A 20008-nucleotide genomic window follows, 5' to 3' on the forward strand; every position below is an offset into this window, starting at 1 on the left:
AGCTACATGCAGTGTTTTCCTCTTCTTGTGATCTTTCTCATCTGCTCTGGCAGATAAAGACACCCCCTTTTCCAACTGTTCCTCCTCGCACAGATTTTTAGAATCTGACTTTGTTTCCAAATGATCTACATCCTTTTGTGCTGTATCTTCCTCCTAACCTGCATCTTATCAGAATCGATGTCTTTTTTTGTCTTCTTTTCTTCTCTGTTGTGCTGAAGTCACACATTACTTACCAACTCAACCACCCACATGAATAATATGTCCACTTTTTGGTCACTATGTGAGACGTATTTTGTGTTTGAAGGCAGTGAAAAGTGATATGTTTAACACTGATTTAATTCATTAATGCAGACATTCATATTCAGATAGTTGGGTTTTGTGTAGTTTTTTTCTGTCTCTCTCTCTACTTCTGCAGTGTTTGTTTGAGGAGAAACTGACACCAGGAAAGCGTACCTCAAAATCCTTTTCACTTGCCATGAGGACAAAGGGTCACAACCCCTAAACATGACTTTCCTTTGGTCAGTGTGTTTTCCCAAAGGATAAAGTTACATCTGAACCAGAAAACTAATCCATAGCTGCTCGCCTCAGTAGTGGAGACAGCCAGACCACACAGCAGCTGAGATCAGGAGGTTTGTCCACCTTTTTTAGCTGCAGTTCTCTTCTACTGAGGAAATCATGCAATGCGCCCTCCCTGAAATCAGCAGGTTAATTCAACTTAACAGGATCGTGTGTTGGCTTAGCTGCAGTAAGTCATCTGCCCCTGACTTGTTATGCATGTCTGCAGGCAGCATTGTTATGTCTGCAGCTACATGAATGGAAGATGTGCTGATAAGAGCAGAGAAAGAGGTTATTGATAATTATTACCCCACCTCCCGAAGGGGTGTTTTTGGTTCAGTTTATTTGATTACCTCTGCCAAGGAGGTTATGTTTTTGCCAGGGTTTGTTTGTCTGTTTGTCTGTCCGTTAGTGTGCAACATAACTCAAAAAGTTATGGACAGATTTGGATGAAATTTTCAGGGTTTGTTGGAAATGGGATAAGGAAGAAATGATTAAATTTTGGTGGTGACCGGGGGTGGGGGGGCCCACGGGGGGGGGGGCCACTGATCAGCCTTGGCAGAGGTCTGCGCTCTCCGAGTGCTTCTAGTTTTGAATCTTTTTTTTCTCTTATTTACTTATAATGGCTGAAATTTCACATGTCTGTAGCAGCAAAACTATTGGTTGAATTCATACCAAATTGGGTTTATATATTGGCAGTGAGCCAGAATGGAGGTGGATACATTTTGGGCGAAGTAGGTCAAAGTTCCAGTTTTGTATGAATTTTTAAATCTTTTTTTTTCCTCCCATTTACTTATAATGGACGAAATTTCAAATGTCTATAAATGCACCCATCTTGTTTCAATTTACTTTAAACTTGGCACATATTCAGAGGCAATTGCTATGCCAACAACATGCATAGACATGACATCAGCTGGATTGATGCCAAAATAAGCTACAATACCTGTGAGGGGCGGGGTTTGTTGTGCCTGGCACCACTTGTAGTATGTGTAGAGGATTCAGCTATATGAATTAAAACAAACCAGTCTCCCCTTCACATGTTTTACCGTTTGCCATCAGCAGCATCTTCTTTTTTGAACAATCTGACATTGTTGTACATGAATGAATCTCCCGCTTCTCATAGGTCTCAGCAACAACATTGTAACAAAACAGTGAGAAAACCACACACAGTAACTAATCTTTTCCGCTTGAATTTCCGGAAACTGATTTGCCACAATTACTTTAACAAATGTCTACACGTGATCCATTTAAAACCTTATATTTGCCTCCAATACAGGTTCTCACACTAATATCCAGGCCAAATATGGGTAAATCAGCTGATCAGTACACAGAAACATGATTGCATTAAAATAAACGTATATAATTAATTAGGTGTACATTACACTGTGGAATTGTTCTCTCCTAAATCACCAACATCCTGGCTGTTTTCTCCCTTGTTAATTTCACTGAGGCTGAAATGTAATTTCCAGGGTAAAATATGTCGCCTTGTGTAAGTAATCACACTGAATGCTCCATTTGTGTGTTTACACAGAAGTTAGAGCTTGACTGGGTCATGGAGTGTTTTTTTTTTTTTTTTTTTTCAGTGCTACATACTATAGCTATCTGCTTTGATAAGCTGCATGACTCAATATTTGCCTTCGGACAAGTGGAAGAAAATGTGTGTTTTTTTATATGCACTGTAGTCATTTATGCTGTGTTTATATTCCTTGATAGTAAGGATATTTAAGGAAAATAACTCCCACAAGGACAGGAGAGAAAAAAAAAGATGGGGAGTCAAATGCTTAGAATACTTATATAAATATAAATAAATATTTATCCATAATTTGGGCAGGTTTTGGTGTCAATAATCAGTTACATGGTCCACTGTAAATCCTGCTTGGGAGGGCTATTTTCATCAGAGGTTACAAATGTGCAAACACTTTCATAGAAGTAAAGACGCTTGTGTAAAAATGCAGACTCTGGTAAAAGAAGAAGCACTGATTCAACTTCTTTATTACAGTGAAAGAGAAGAAATACTGGCTCTGTACTGGATGAAGCATTCAAGTAAAAAGTAACACTTTGGAAAACTTTATATATAGAATAGAATAGAATGTATTGTCATTGCAAAATTAGAAGAAGTACAGTACAGAGGTATTTTGCTTTACCTGTCTTTAAAGTTCCCAATATTAAAAACAGTTAACAATATGCAATCTAAATATGAGGGAACTAAGTGCAGTAAATGTACAGTGTGGATAGAAATATAAAGTATGAATAAGAGACAATGTGTGATGTGGAAAAAATCAACTCATTTTAGTTCACATACTGCCAATTCGATCTCAGATGGGTTGCAATAGTATAATACTATCATAACAACCCATAAATAACTAGAAGCACTCGGAGAGCGCAGACCTCCGCCAAGGCTGATCAGTGGCCCCCTCCGTGGGCCCCCCCACCCCCGATCACCACCAAAATTTAATCATTTCTTCCTTATCCCATTTCCAACAAACCCTGAAAATTTCAGCCAAATCTGTCCATAACTTTTTGAGTTATGTTGCACAATAACGGACAGACAAACAAACAAACAAACAGACAAACAAACAAACCCTGGCAAAAACATAACCTCCTTGGCGGAGGTAATGACAACTCCAAGTTTTTCTCTTTCTGTTCATGTAAAAAAAAGTAAAATTACATGAAAATGTTTGTATTCATGAACTATCCTTTCACAAAAAATGGGAATAATCTAAACAACCATGCAGAACTTGAAATTTCTTAACAAAAATTAATAAAATTTTAACAATATTACGCCTGTTGCTAAATGTTTTGTTCCTTCGTAGATCTGCTGATCTGTAGTTTGTAATGCACATGTGTAATTGATAAGATGAGGCCTAATATGGTTAGGACTGCACTTATTTTTCTTAAGAAATATCAGGCTGTTCATGGTTGTTTGTGATATTCACATTTTTTAAAGGATAATTGGTAGATGTAAACATATTCGTAATTTCTTTTTATTTTTTTTACTGTTATTATTTTACTGGTCCAGACCGTTTGAGGTCATATTTGGCTGTATGTGACCCCTGAACTAAAATGTTTGTCATAGGGACAACACTGAAACACATTTTAAAACCTACCTGGATATTTAGTTTACTTTCTTATTTGTCACATTTTGAGCAAAGTTAAAACCAATGTAACATGTCTTTCAACCCTTGTAACTCTTAAATCAGCTTTCTTTTTTGGTCCTGTGTGCTTTGTGCATCCTAAAGCAACACTTCCTGGTATTGTCTGTCGGGCACAGGCGACAATACAATCTGTCGCTCTTGTGTTTCTGTCTTAAACGTCCACATCCCTCCCTCCTCCCTCCTCCCCTGGAGCTTCTGGTGCAGAGGCAGCGTTGACAAGTTACAGGGGGCTGATAGAGCCGAGCAACTGTGTCTTCTCCGAGAAGCAGAATTTGGGGGAGTGATACGGTGAGAAAGAAAAAAAAAGAGAGAGAGAGATAGCTGAGCTCACATGAGAGGAAGTGCAAGAGCCAGTAAAGTCAGAGGAGCCCATTGTGTCAAGCAGTTGACTGTGACTCCGTCTGTCAGTGCACAGCTGAGCTCCAGCACTACAGCACCACTCCCCTGTCAAAGCTGGATCTATCTCAATCCCAGCCTCTCAGCCTGTTTAACTGCTGCCTCTGGGACGAACCCGACTCAGAGATACCTCTAACTGGATGTCAGCACCTCAAACTGGTAGGAGACACTTTATCCTTTAACATCCATTTGTACTTAAAGCCCATTCTGTTCTGTTCTGTTCTGCACATGGGGGACTTTTGCAGATGTGAACTGTTTTCAGTATTGCACACACCAGACATTCTTGGTTCAATTGTTGGTTTTGCTTCATCTTTTTTATGCTGTTAGCACCAGCAGATGGTCCGCTCTGGTTAACTTCAGCTGTGAGAAACTTTTTTTTTTTCATCTCCAAGAGACAGTTCAGTGGCTTTATTGTAACAGAAGAACATGTAGGCATGTAGTATGTGCCGGGATGTTTAGAGGAGCACTGTGGTCAGCAGCAACAGAAAAAAAATAATAACTATAACTCATTTTTTTTGGTTTTATTTGTTTGGTTTGGGAAGTGTCGTTTCTCAGGACGGGGAAGGGGAGAAAATTGGAAACAGACCCTCCCACTCCCGAGACTGGAGAGTTAGTTTGTCCACAAAAGTATGAGTGTGCAAAGAATGAGGAGACACTAAATAACAAGCAGGAAAAGATAGAGGGGGAAAAGCAGCTGTTTGGTAAAAGTTTGGTGAAGGGGACTGGATGATGCTGCTGTCACACAAGGATACGTTAATACTTTTCCATGAAATACTCACACCAACAAATTTGCATGAATGCATGCATATGGACACATCTTTACCTCCGAGAGTGTCCCAGTGCAGCCCTGTAAAGCACCACAAAAAATGACAATTCTGTTTAGCATCAGCAGGGCCTTGAGTTGATGTCTGACACCACATTATTACAAAGTCAATAAAAACTTCAAGTCCATTGTAGTGCAGGTTTAGCTCTTCACCCACTCTTTCCGTGTTTTTAATCCTCTCTGTGCACTGTGCATTAATTTTGCTGCCTAAGATGAAATGCTAACCTCAGCTTTTACTTACTCTCTCACCCAAAAACACTGAAGCTTTGCTCTATTTTTACTTGCCTGTGCTGTTCCATTTTTAGAGATTGTCTACATGATTTGTTGGGCTATAAATCTCACTGTTGCTCCCCTGTGCTGTAGCTGAAAATAATGGCAGTATAATAACGGCATCCATGATTTATTTGGGTTTGCTGCATGGAGTGAATAGAAGATTTTTTTAAGTGTACGGATCAAATATTGTTCTATATGATGTGAAGTAACGTGTTTAATTCGGTATAACAGGGACGCACTGAAAACTGAGTCTATGTGTAACTTAATTAGGTCGCAGCAAATGTAGCAAATGGGAAATAAGTCAACAGAAGCCAAATGAATCTGGGTGCTTCTATGAAACTGGGTTTAATTTGGTACCTGGCACTTTGCCAGCTTTTTAGATCCAATAATAAAAGAGAAATTTAGACATATTTCCCCCCAGGATGTACCTAATGATAACCTCAGATAAATGTAAAAAAAAAAAAAAAATACTCTTGCTCTGAGCCATCCCAAAATGAATGAATTTTTAATAAAATATCAGGACCAAAAATAGGACCAAAATTGGGACTGGAAAAGCTACCGAGGTGTCAGTGCATTTTATCTTGAAAACATCTCTTGAAATGGTCTTATATAAATAAAGACACTGTGTTATATTTGACGATCCTAGTCATTTTTCTAATCCAGACATGCGGGATTTTCATGAATCTCAGTCTCATTCCAGGTTTTGTATGTAACCCATCGTGTCCACTGGCGTTACATGCGGAACCTGCCCATTTAAACACATTTAAATTGTGATTTTGCAACAGCGGTCATTTTTGTGAAACACTCTGCCTTGCATAATTAATTTGTTTCCCAAAATGTATCTGTGAGAGAATAAAAAGATATTAAAAAAATAGCAGCATGTAATTTTCGTGTCCTTTTCAGCGTGTTACATGTGGTTTTTTGTATAAAAATAATATAAAAATGTGTTTTATCTGAAAAATAGTTTCTCTTTTTTCTCAGTAATTTTTTTTTTTTTTTTTTTAATAGACCCAAAGTGCTTCCAAACTTGCTTCATAACATTAGTCTACATCTTGTTAGAATTTTTAGCCCCTCTGTCTTGCTCTTAGGTACCAGTTTCATAGAAGCACCCATAAAGCTGTATTTTTTGTCCTTGTGATAAATCATCCGACTCTCAGATTGTTTAGTTTGGAAAGGTCAAAGGGCAACAGGTTAAGAGGCCATAGTCAGCTGGAAGTGGTCCACAGGGGCATAACTGTCCCTGTCAGGGTCAGCGATCCACACCATGTCTCCAGGAAGGAGTCATGTCATGGGCGTCTTAAATAAACTTAGCGGGTCTTAACTCAGGACAGAAACAGATTTATAACTATATGATGTGATTTAAAGCTCATTTTTTCCATTTGTGTTCACTCTGTAGTTTTAATATAGTCTATCCAAGTATTATTACCAAGATGCACTTGAACTATAAAGGTGCAGTACAATTGTCTATGCCAGTGATTTACTGATATATGTATATATAATGTATTTGGATTAATATTACTGTCGTGTTAACCCTTCAAGGTATACATAGACCTTTACTGTTTTTGTAGTTCCATCCCAATTTATTTTTCTCTACATTTAACCTTTCCTATGCAATGTATTTAATTCACTGATCATGTAAATGCTTATAAAAGTTCGTAGTAAATTCAAAAGTTATTATATCAAACTGAAAAAAGTGACTATTTAAGCAAAATATACCATTAACTGATTGTACCATTGTTTTCATGTTCATGAGCTTCCAAACGTCCAAATGGGTTATATCTGATGCCACTGAAAAGCTGTATTTTAACCAAATTATTTGCATGTATTGATCAGATTAGTGTTTACAAATGAATTAAACATATTAGATCAGTAGGTGCTTTTGGTCACTGGGGCTGTTTAGGTTTTTGAGGGTGTATGTCACATGTTATATCTGTACATATTCAACATTGAGCTCATTTTTGCTACTGTTGCGTTGTTGAATCCACAGAAATGCATCATATTCTGTGAGATCATCATGTTTGTTGGATTTGACTTGTGAAAACAATGTATCTGTAAACTTTTCATGGCTTAAAAACAGCCATTTTCTGCTCAGTGACAGTGCATTTACAGTCAAACCAAGTCAATTTATCATAAGAAAGAGAGGAATTTCATAAACCCATGAAAGAAAACCATCCTTCAGGTTTTTTTCACTCCACACCAATTAAGTACAAGTACCTCAAATGTGTACTCAAGTGTCCTGATTCAGTAAATATACTAGTATCAACACAGCCATCTATGCATCGCCGTGACAACAAAGGTAACCTGAGCACTAAAAGGATGAAGAGACAACGCACAAAAGGTTGTTGAGATGCAAAAAACTAATGTGTCACATTCACTTCTACATCTTACTTTAACATAGAGTTGTTTGTGTCAAAGATAAAAAACAAACAAACAAGTCAGTCATTTATTTGTGTGCCACCCCCTTGTGGAAATACATTTTTACTGCAAGATTATGATCTAACAACAGTTGTCAGTTAAACCATGCTGCCACAGAGAAACATATACAGAAACAAAGAAAGAAAGAAAGACTTATTGTAAATCAGTCATCAACTTTTCTAAAGACATAGGATCCAAAAAAACCAAAAAAAATTTGCATCTTAAAGTACAGAAGTACAAAGGACCCCACACATTGTCTATCACTTTTAATAACTTTATTATTAATGTTTCCATCCATCAAAACTAAAATAGATAATAAATAAAATAAAATGCATCAACTCCTCTTCTAGACCATAAGATAAGAGGCATGAACAAACAAAAATAACATGAATATTGTACTCATGAATTGCTTCACTAGTGTGTCTTATGTGACACAGTAAATGTCTTGTCGTGTAGTTTGACATGTGTAGTATGTAGTTAAAAGGCATGTCACACACTGTTTTGAAGTTCCTGACCTTTTTTCACATGAGCGTACACAGGAGTGTGAAGGCGTCGTAAAGCAACACTTTCCAGGATCACAGTCGGTTTCCAGAGAAACTGGGCGAGCGCTCGGAGCTCTCTCTCTCTCTCTCTCTCTCTCTCTCTCTCTCTCTCTCTCTCTCTCTCTCTCTCTCTCTCTCTCTCTCTCTCTCTCCTCTCTGTGGGCACATGTTGCTTTGCTGCTGGGAATGGAAAGGCTTTCGAGGCGACCCACCGCTGCGATCTGCCTCCAGCGCCTTTTCAGTTCAAAGTCACCTCACAGCTGCCGGCGAGAGCTCAGCCTTACCTGAGCATGTGCTGTGGTTTTTGTAACAAGAAGTTCAAGACAGTGAAAGAACTACGCATTTCCACAACCACTTCTATACGTAGAACATGGAACTTTCAACTTTTGTGTTTACAACTACTTTTTCTCCCTTTTTAATGGCTTAACATCTACTATTCCTGCCATTTGCATAAATAACATATCTTATATAGCTATGTAAACAAACATGATGTGAAATCAGTGCATCTAGTGTTGAATGTGCAGATTGCAACCACCCTTCCCTTATCCCCCCTCACCCTCCACTATAGTGGCCAGGAAAACATTACAGTCTCTGGTCAGTGTTTTGTTTATTCATTCTGTGGCTTTAGTTAAGGAGATACTAACCCTGATCCACTCTCAAACATGCTAGGTGGAGGTAAATGCACTTTAATGTTATATACATCCCATTAAAAAATGCAAAATATGTAGGTCAGAGGTGTCAAACATATGGCCAAAACCGACCCACCAAAGGATCCAATCTGGCCCATGGGATGATTTTATGCAATGCAAAAGTTACACTGAAGATATTAATGGTCAAAGATGTCAAATGAGTCAAACCAGTAAAATAAGATTTATTTATTTTTTTAGTCATTAGTGATACAGTGCACAAGACATATTGGAAAGAAAGGGAAAAAACAGCAGCAGCAACAACAACAACAAATAAACAAAAGACAAATCAAGCAAATAAACAAACAAACAAACAAATAATGACCAACAAAACAACAACAATCACATCATATTACAACGAGAAAGATAATAAATGTAAAGAGCAACTAAACAAATGTAGATTGATTAGGGGCGGTAAGGAAAAAGGAAGGGGGGGAGTGCATGAAAGTGACAAAGGGAGGGGGAGGAGAAAGTGAGAGGGCAAAAACGTTTTTATATTAATGTACTGTATTAACTTATTATAATAATGATAACAACAACACAACAATATATACTAATAATACTAATAATCTAATTTGCTACTATTACTACCATTTATGCTACCAAAACATTCTTTTTGTTTTAGTCCAAATTACAAAATTACATCATGAAAGTGTTTAACATGTTTACAAACTATGCTTTCACAAAAACTGTGAATGACTAGAACAATTAGAACAACCTGAAAATTCTTAAAGAAAAATAAATGCAATTTTAATTATGTTAAGCCTGTTACTTAATGTGTTGCGCCTTTAATGATCCACTGTGATCTGTGAGTTGCACATGTGTGAATGATTAGCTGACATTTCAGGTTGTTCTGGTTATTCACATTTTTCAGGTAGTTCAGGTTATTCACATTTTTTTGTGAAAGGATAGTTTGGAAATATGAACATTTTCATAATGTAATTTTACTTTTACTGAAAAATGTAGAGTTTGTTTTTGTGGCTTTTGTTTTTTGTGCTATTTATTTACTGGTCTGACCCATTTGAGATCATACTGGGCTGTATGTGTCCCCTGAACTAAAATGACTTTGACACCTGTAGTACAGGAGGTCAGTTCTGAGCTACTGTAGGAAACATAATTCTTATTTTCATAGTGATTTGCTTATTTGGAGTTAAATCTCCCTAAATCTTACACAGTGAACTTTAATAATAAACACAAAAAAGCTGAGTAGAGGAACAGCTACATTTGCAAGAGAAACAGGAGTAAAACATATTGTTCCTCTGCTAGGTTTACTGTGTGCATATGTGTGTGTGCATATTTGCATCTGTGTACATGCCGGCGCTGGCTTTGTGCATGTTTATGTTTCTGTAAGGTAGGATGACCACCTGGTTAGTATTTTGCTGACCTTTCGCCTCCGCCCATTACCAGGAAATCTGCCCAACTGATATCTCCACACATTCCACGAGTCACAGTAATGTACTGTGGCATTTCCGTGTGTGACTCCTTTGGCATTATGCTTGTTATCTGTGATATGCCGTCAATGTCAGAGACACCAATTAAACCCACGCTGTATCCACACTTTCCGTTAGGTGTTTGTTTTGGTTTGTTAGCATGCTTTCAGACTTGTTGCTGTTGGCTTTTACCTGAATGTTCACAGTAATTAGCTGCACCCATGCCTTTTCCACCCTGTAATCACACTCAAACTTGCCCTATCGTTCCCCTACTCCCTCTTTTTTTTTTTTTTTAATTCTTTTTGGCTATCTGCCCTGCAACTGCTGCTCCCTCCATCACCGTATTGCTTGACTGCATTCCTCTCATTCCTACTGGCTTCCTGTGACTGGAAGAGCCGTGAGTCCTACTGGCCACAAAACTCCACCTTGGAGCCCTAGCCATGTTTGCCATATGTGTGTCTTCCCTTCTCCTCTGTTCTGGTTTTCAGTTTCCTCGTGGGGTTCATGTATTATGAGTGTCTTTACAGTGAGTCATGTGACATGAGTTTAAGAATGACTTCAAATCCCTCCCTGGTTTTAATCTCTAAATGCACTCATGGACTCACATAAATATACTTACACGTGCAAACACTCACGTATGACCCAGAAGAGGGACTACCCTTATGACGGTACATTCATGTGAGGGGGAAAGATAAGAAGGTAAAGCTCTACTGACATCTGCTGATGACGTCAGAACAGAAAAAAAAAAAATACAACTGGCAGTCAGTGCCAGCTTTATCCATCACATGACTGAAAATATGATAAGGCCGCTAAACAGTTGTTTTGCATTTTGTGAGGATTTAATATCTCCCTGTTTTGCATAACTGCCTGGGAAGCTTTTTGCATGACTCAGTGTGTACTTTGCTAGATTGCAATCAAACAGGTTCTTTTAATATTCACAAAGCATTTGTGGTGAAAGTAATGTCCAGATGTCATGGATAAAATTAAACTATAGTCACAGTTAAAAAGCACTGCTGTCCCCAAGCATGTATGATGTACAATATAAGTAGAAAGATATCATTAAGCCTTTATAGGGGACTCATACAAATACACTGAAATTCAAAATTTCAACCTTAGTATGAAGACTTTATTACTTTTGAGAAAATTTTTCAAGATTGTTTAATTGTTATGTAGAAAATCAAGGTCAATGAAGTTATCATATTTGGTTCCTTACCCGTAAGTGGCAAAAAATTAAAAATAAAGAACATAAGAAGTAAATACAAGAAAAACACATCCACAGTGAAAGGAACATGTATTTTAGAACATTAGAACAACATAAGTGCTGATCCAGACCCCTGTCCACATCCACATTCTCCCTTTGAACACCATTCCTTACATTAGTACCATTACTTCATGGTACCTAACAAAGCAGGTACACTCACTGTTCATACAGAGGTGGACCTTACAGACCCTGGAGACCACATTGGACCTGAGATTGTTGACTCACTGTTTTCATTGTAACTGTTGCTGTTACTGTCTTGTAATGTATGTGGAAATTACCAAAAAATAGTCACTTCCCTGATAAAGGGTTAAAGTGGTCCTGTAGTGTTTTATGAAAATGAATCAGTGTATTGTAAATGGACTATTACATTTTAGGCCACACAAGATTATAAATTCACCTTTGTAGATTCTTGGACTAATTTTAGACAAATGTAACATACTTAAACTTTCTCTTGCTCTTTACATTTTAATAAATGAAGTTTTATTTCAAATCAGTCAGTCAATCTGCTATGGAAATTAATTTGCACATCTCTTAAGTCCCACCAAGAGTTTATGGGAAAAGACATACTGAGTGTATTTTTTTTCTTAACTATGGCTGTAATTATGCCCCCAGTTACACAATTTAACTAAACAATGACAAACCTGTTAGCTCCCTCATAGGACTGAGTCACATGAACTAAAATACTGGCTCTGCTCACTGTCTTCTATTAAATGCATTCATTCATAATGGTTTAGGGATCCTATGATGGAAACTTTGGTATTAGCAAAGGGCAGATTTATTTATCGATGTGAAGGAGACAATGATAGCTCAGTTTGAGAGAATATGTTTGTTGTTTGTCCTCTTTATGTGAGTGATTTCTAAATAAAACAACACTACTTTATCCTCAGGGGTGAAAATATAGGCTTCACAAAATGGGCAGGTCACAATATTATTCGTTACATCTGATAACATGCACACTGCAGAGTAGGGCTGCACGATTTTGGCAAAAAGAAAAATCCCGATTTTTTCCTCTAAAAACTCGATTTTCGATTTTGATTTTGATTTTTGGGTAAAACTACAAAAGACAACAGAAGTCAGCATGTCATTTTCGTGAGCAGCCCACAATGCTAGGCACTGCTCTGACCTCAAATCTGTGATGGTATCACGTGATGAACCCACAGAAGTTTATTTTTTCTTAATTAAATCTTTATTGAATGAAGTAGAGTATACAAACAATGTATACAACAAGAAAATAACATAAGTTTGCCAGGGGGAATACGCTATAATACAATGTCCAAATCAGAGCAAATACTTATGTTTTTTATACCTGCCGTTTTGTTTCCAGATTTATCTAACAGCTTTAAATAAAGTTCAACATCTTTCAAAAAATAAATAATATTTGGTTTTGTGTTACAGAACTTACATTTGTGAATGAAAAATTTAGCAAGAGGACAAAATTAATTATTAAAAAAATAATAATAATAATTATACATATATATATATATATATATATATATATATATATATATATATATATATATATATATATATATATATATATATGATTTTTTTTAATTTATTTATTTATTTTTCCCTGGGTATCTGGGCCCACAGAAGTGATACCAGTGTAAGTCAGTGACAGGCATCAGTCGTGCGTGCGTGGACCGCGTAATAAGGGTGATCCACATGCGGTTCTGTTTAAACTGGAGGATCCGTGCGTGGAACAGACCGACCCAGGACACACTGGAGGGATTCTATCTGTGGAGCTGGTGGATGTGTGTGGGCAGGGGGCTGTCTGGGCTCCTCTGCTGAGGCTGCTGACCCCGAGACCCGGACCCGGTTCGGAAGAAGACAGTACAGTACGGATCTGGGACAACGTAAGATGAGTGATCCGCATGCAGTTCTATTTCAGTTGCGGGATCCATGCATGAAGCCACGGCTTACATTGCTGTAAGTACTGCGGGCTCATTAACACATTTAAAGTCCGGTCATTACACAGACTTCTGTGACAGACCGCTATCACAGATAGGAGGAGGAGCCTACGGGAGCCCGCAAGCACGTGGCCCAGAGGCACGAGAGAGATGAAATCGATTTTACAATTTCCCTTTTTTAAAAATCGTCCTAATTAAAAAATCCGATTTCGATTTAAAATCGATTAATCGTGCAGCCCTACTGCGGAGGATAGCAACATATTTTACACACAAATCTCAATGCGTGTTAGATCAGCAGTAGTCTGATCTGCATGTAAAGCATAATTCTGGGTATTATTGCTGGTCATATTTATAGTTTATGTCTGTTTGTATGATTCTGGTTTCTCAAAATCACACAAATGAGTGTGACATATAAAGTGGTATAGAGTCAAACTATGGATCAGATTCACAACAATACGGTATTCCAGAAAGAGAAGCCTTTTACTGATTATGACATTTTCCCTAGTTTAATGTGAATGCAGTTGGATTTTTTCTGGACTTGATCTTAAATATTTAGCTTTTTACATTTTGTGAGATTTACAGTAATACATCATGACCTGCCGTACATCTACACCTTTATCTATTATTCCCCATCAAAACCATGTGGAGATAAAGTCACTTTGCTGGAATGTTGGAATCTCAATCATGAGTAGGAAGATAATGTCAACAACCACTAACAATTAATATTACACGTCATTTTACAGCTTTTGTGTTGTGTATATACATGTATACTCACATTGCAATTGTGCCTTCTTTTTATCCATGTGATCCATCACTGGTCAGTCTGGACTCATCAGACCTTTTTCCACTGAAACATAGTCCAGTCTTTATGCTTTATATCGAAGTGATGGTTCTTTAAGAAATGAGAAGTTACTACTACTCACTGCATCAGTTAGAATTAATGAACTTGTTGCAGCTGAAACATATAAGAAAGATCTAACCCATTTGCTTAGTTAAATCCAGGAGTTGACTCTTCTTTTGGACTCAAAGTGTCTGAAAATAATAACCTTTTATTTACAACTCGAGACACAGACCCTAATAGAATGCATCTGCTTTAATATCAAGTAACATTGATCTTTTTTAACTGTCATGAGTAACACTCCTCTAATCAAACGCTCTTAACCCATAAAGACCCAGTGCTATTTTTGTGTCAGTTCCCAAATACATTTTTCTCACTATTTAACCTTTTTTAAATGATTTATCACCATTTATCATAATATCACACACTGTATTTTGCATTTTTTTTTCAGTGAAAATCAAGTGGTTTCTTACGTTTAATTTACTGATCATGTATTTTAATCATCATGGTGAGGTTATGTTTGAGGTTTAATATATCAAAAACAAAGAAAACTGAAGAAAAAGTGACTTTTTCAGTAAAATAAATCATTAACTGAACATAAAAACAAGTGTCCATCCACTGTCATTGTTCCAAGATGACAGTGTTTCCACAGTAACTACAGAGCCTCTGAAAGTCCAAATGGGTCATATCTGATGACCATGAAAAGATGACAAACTGTGTTTTACACCGATTATTTACATGTATTAATAGGATTAGTGGATCAGAAGTTATTAAACATTTCAGTAGATGGTTTTGGTTTTGGTTACTAGTGGATGTTTGGGCCTTTATTATACAATATCATGATATTATTAGGACTTTTTTTTGGGCAAGCTATATTTTTTTTTCTGGAATAAAGTCCTGTGAAGGCAGAACTTTACTTGTCTTTAAACCCTTCCTTACAACACAATTGTTTTATTTCAATGGGTAAAATTTGCCAGATAAAAGTTATTTAACATAAATTAACTGTTTTTTTTTTTTTTTTTATATCTTATCTAATAAAACATCACTGTGTGTCCTGATAAGGGCACTGCTGAAAAGATGATGGTGATTTTAAGGGGCCCTAGAAAACAGATTATTAGTAAATTGAAAATAAACATTATTAACTTATCATCATAAAGGAGTGTTTGCTTCACAAGGTATTAATAAACATTGTTTCTTTGCATTGGTTTTTGCCTTTTTTTTTTTTTTTTTTTTTTAGCATAATAGAATACAGTCCAGTCAGAAATCTGTCATTATCATATAATCTATAGATAAACCAAAACAAGCTGCATGACTCATTGGGTGCTGGGTGGTTTTAGTCATGATGTTATTTTGAGCTCTATTAGGAATATATTATGAAATGTATCAGTTGCATTCTACAGAACCAGACCATAAGCAGATGACACTGTTAGACCAGGTGCAGTTGCTGAAAAAATTATTAGACCTCCCTTTGTTTTCTTCAATTTCTTGTTCATTTTAACCTCCTGAGACCCAGGAAATGTCAGCAAAGTACAAGCTTTTTTTTTTTTTTTTTTTTTTTTTTATTAAATAACTGCCTATATTGGAAACATCATGATGCAACAGTTTTTTCAGATGCAGTTTTTAAAAATTTTATTGAATGTCCTTTGTGGTGGACAGTTTTCTTTTCTTTTTTTTTGTATAAAGTTGTGAAACTGTTGTCCACAAATGTGGACAGAAAACCCATAGCTGGGTCTTAGGAGGTTATTGCCTGGTACAACTGAAGGTACATTTGTTTGGACTAATATGATGATAACAACAAAAATAGCTCATAAAAGTTTAATTTAAGAGCAGATATCTAGCCATTTTCCATGGTTTTCTTGATAATAATAGTCACGTAAGTTAATAATAATTAATAGCGATGACATTGTACTGCCAAAAACAGTGCTTTTAGGCATTCCATGTTTTCTTTTCTGTCTGTTTTAGTCACATGAAACACACAGGAGTTAGTACTTGATTGCATAATCATTGTTTTGGATGGCTTCTGATGGTCTAATAATTTTTTTTGACTGTACAAGTGGAGAATGGAGAATTAAACAACAGCACTGCTGCAGCGACAGTTGATGAAGAAGAATTCTATGAAAGAAGGCAGGAAAGAAGGAAAGGAAGAAGGAAGGAAAGAAGAGGCAGGAAAAGTGAAATTTATTACCACCCAAACAGTAAAACTACAATTTACTTGTATATCAATGTAAAAAAAAAAAAAACCCTGAGAGATATTATTAAAATGCACCTTTCTCATCGTTCTTGCACAAAATCATATATACATATATATATATATATATATATATATATATATATATATATATATATATATATATATATATATATGTGTATATCTATATATATATATATATTTTTTTTATTTATTTTTTTTTTTTTTACTTTACCTTTTTTTTATTATTTCAAATTATGCATTTACACAAACATGCACCCATACATAGGGAACCACGCAGACACAACATATACAAACAAATTATACAACATACCTACCAAACCCCCCCCAAAAAAAAGAAGAGAAAAAAAAAGGAAAAACAAACCAGAAAACGAAAAAAAACAAGATAAATAACGTTATCAACTCCTCTTGACAATACTCAGGGCTGATCATAAAATCTTTTCAGAGTAGAATATTCATTCATGTCTGCACAGTGTTATGCTTTAGGGTTTGCATGGGGGGGCGCCAGGGATTCCCCCCCACCCCACCCCCCCCCACCCCCGCCGCCGCATCCATACTCTTAAGTTTCATGAAGGCAGCTCAAATTCTTATTTTTGTCATTATACGTTATTGACAATCCCTAAACTTGATCAAGATTTCAATAGTTTGACGCAAACAAAGTCAGACTGTGACGAAAGCTGTTGACCGTGCGTCATCCCGGTCCGCTCGTGCGCGTCGCATCTTGCCTGGCTGAGCTCAGCAGATGGAGCCCTCACACCAACAGCCCACGGATGAACATGAACCAACCCGCAGGTTCTATCAGCAGTTTCACCCCAGTCAAACAGTCTCAGTGAGGAGGAGACAGATAAGGTGAAGAGCAGCTTTTTCGATGACGGAGGTGACACTCTTGTTTTTGGTTTGATCTCACATTATTATCAAAACATTTCACGCGTTAAAGCCCAGACTGCGGTGCGTCATGACGGTTTGAGCGTCTACGTTTTGTGCGTGTGTGTGTGTGTTTTTGTATTGTTTTACAAAAGAAAAGCCAGAAACAGACACGACCAGTTTCACTCCAGTCGACAGGGATGGACTGCCGGACAATGGTTTTATGCGCCCTTTCCTTAGTCTGACTTGATATCTTACTCGTAAATTTGGGTGTCACCACGTCTAGTGCCGCGTCCGACTGAAAATGCGTCGCTGTTGAAGTTCACCTCGAAAAGGTAAGCGATGTTTATTTGTTTTAAATCAAGTAATTAATCTTTAAAACGCCATAATTGGAATCAGCTGACCACTACTGTGCTGCATTGCTGTGCGTAAAAAGTCACTGGATCTGAAACACTTGAACTTAAACGTTTTTTTTACAAAGTTAAGTCATGTATTTTGCAGACTGCATAGTTGTTATTAGATATAAAACACAAATCATCAGCCCTCTGGCTTGCATCCAGACACAGCAGGTGTAAAAACTCACCTGGTCTGCACTTTCATTTTCTTTTAAAAGTCCCCCCCCCCCCCATTATCCCTTGAAGATCCAAACATACGCCACTGCCCAAAACCATCTACTGATATAAAATGTTTAATACCTGTTGATCCACTAATCCTATCAATACATGTAAAATAAATGGTGTAAAATGCAGTTTGTCATTTTTTCATGGTCATCAGATACATGACCTATTTGGACATTCAGAGGCTCCGTCATCTTCTACAACATAGACTTACCAATAAAGCCCATGGAGCTGGCTCAATGACAGTAGATGGAAATACTTGATTTATGTTCAGTTAATGATAGATTTGATTGAAAAAGTCACTTTTTGCTGCAGTTTTCTCTGTTTTTAATACAATAATCCTTAACTTTAATCTGAGCTTTTATGAACATCTTCATGATCAGAAAATGAAATACAGGAAAATACCTGATTTATACTGATAAAATACAAAATACAAATCAAATTTTATTTACATAGCGCCAAATCATAACAAAAGTTATCTCATGACACTTTACATACAGAGTTGGTCAAAAACTGACTCTAAGCCAATTTACAGAAACAAATACAGAGGATAATATTATAATAAATGGTGATAAATCCCTTAAGAAATCTTAAATTTAGACAAAATTTCATTTGGGAGATGACACAATAGTAGCGCTGGGCCTTTATGGGTTATAGTTGAAGTACTTCCAGTTAGATTTTATAAATTTGGATAAAATCATGGTCGAAATCAGATAAAAAGGTCATGACCCAATGTCAGCCTGTCCAGTTTGACAGGGTCCAATACCTCATTACCTGTCTGAAATAATTGACTCATTGTAACATAAGGTGTCCCAGTAAATACCCTAATCCCATCAGCAACTGGACTATTTTAAGATGATAAATAGAGCAAATAATTGTGTAATTATAGTATTAAGGGCTCATTGTAAGTGGTAGTGTAGAATTTCCTACTGGATGTATTTCTGCCCATAACGTCATTATAAAGCGTGACTCATTCACCAGGCTACAAATGTTTGGTTGTTAGCTGGACCATTGGGTGGGCAGCTGTTTTGGAGTGTGTGCAGTATTATGACAGAAGTCGTAAAAATGTTAGATCCCACCCAAACCCCTTCAGTTTATTGAAAATGCACACACACACTTGTACGCACATACACGTGCAGCGGCCATGCATGGAATAATGTTCTCATGTGTCCAGGTTCACTCTCTGGACAGGATGAGGTCATAGCCCCGGCGCTGTAGTGAGGATTCAGTTACATTAGTTTCATCTGGGCCATGCCAAAGGAATTGACACCACTGGCTCTTCTACATTTAGATCTGCCCCGTACTCCTTCATTTTTTGCCTGCATCATCTCAGATAACCAGCAATGATTGTTTCTAATGGCTCATTGTCTAATTCTGTGCATGCATGGTTGTCTCTGCAGTGTGCAAATGCTGTTTACAGGCATGTGTTTACAAAAGCATATCGCAGAATAAAGACTTGATCAGTATAACTAGCCTTTTATGCTGTGATCAGTCTCACATTACCTAAATTGTTGATCACAAAGCCTTGTCTGCTCCACATGTTCTGACAGCCTCTGGCATCGCCTTTGTCATCGGCATAATAAACAGGCTTCATGTGGCTCGGTCTTCAAGTCAAATTTTGCCATATGATCATGGGGAAAAAAGTAAATTATTTGTGCCATTCTCTCCCTTCTCTCCCTGGAGACATGTATATAGGCTTGGATAATATGGGCAAAACAAAATATTGATATATTTTGGGTAATGATGATATTCAATATGTATACATTATATTTTTCCTGAAGTAGAATGAAAAAAATCTGTTGAAAACTAAAACCATACAAAAGCAGTGTTTCACTCAGGGGTTCAACTGCTTGTTAACGCAAATGTCTAACAGGCCAATGATGTGGCAGCGATTTAGGGCATTTAAGCATTTAGACACAGTTGAAATGACCTACTAAAGTTCAAAAAGAGCGTCAGAACAGAGAAAAAAAAACATGATTTTGAATATTGCATGATGGATGAGATGGTCTGATTGTTCCAAAAACTGTTGATATA

General features: G+C 36.9%; 1 protein-coding gene across 3 annotated transcripts in view; it reads left to right on the top strand.

The window, feature by feature from the left end:
- The first annotated feature begins 4000 nt into the window (after positions 1-4000).
- Positions 4001-20008, top strand: part of LOC115419858 (histone deacetylase 7-like) — a 62056-nt gene continuing 46048 nt past the window's right edge. For 2 of the 3 annotated variants that reach the window (XM_030134909.1, XM_030134911.1), the window contains exon 1: positions 17232-17692. The gene's annotated coding sequence lies outside the window, so the exon portion shown is untranslated. Of the gene's footprint in view, positions 4266-17231; positions 17693-20008 lie in introns of those variants that run through there. The other variant, XM_030134910.1, reaches the window with a different exon arrangement.

The sequence above is a fragment of the Sphaeramia orbicularis genome, chromosome 5, assembly GCF_902148855.1.
Source record: "Sphaeramia orbicularis chromosome 5, fSphaOr1.1, whole genome shotgun sequence".
NCBI lineage: Eukaryota > Metazoa > Chordata > Actinopteri > Kurtiformes > Apogonidae > Sphaeramia > Sphaeramia orbicularis.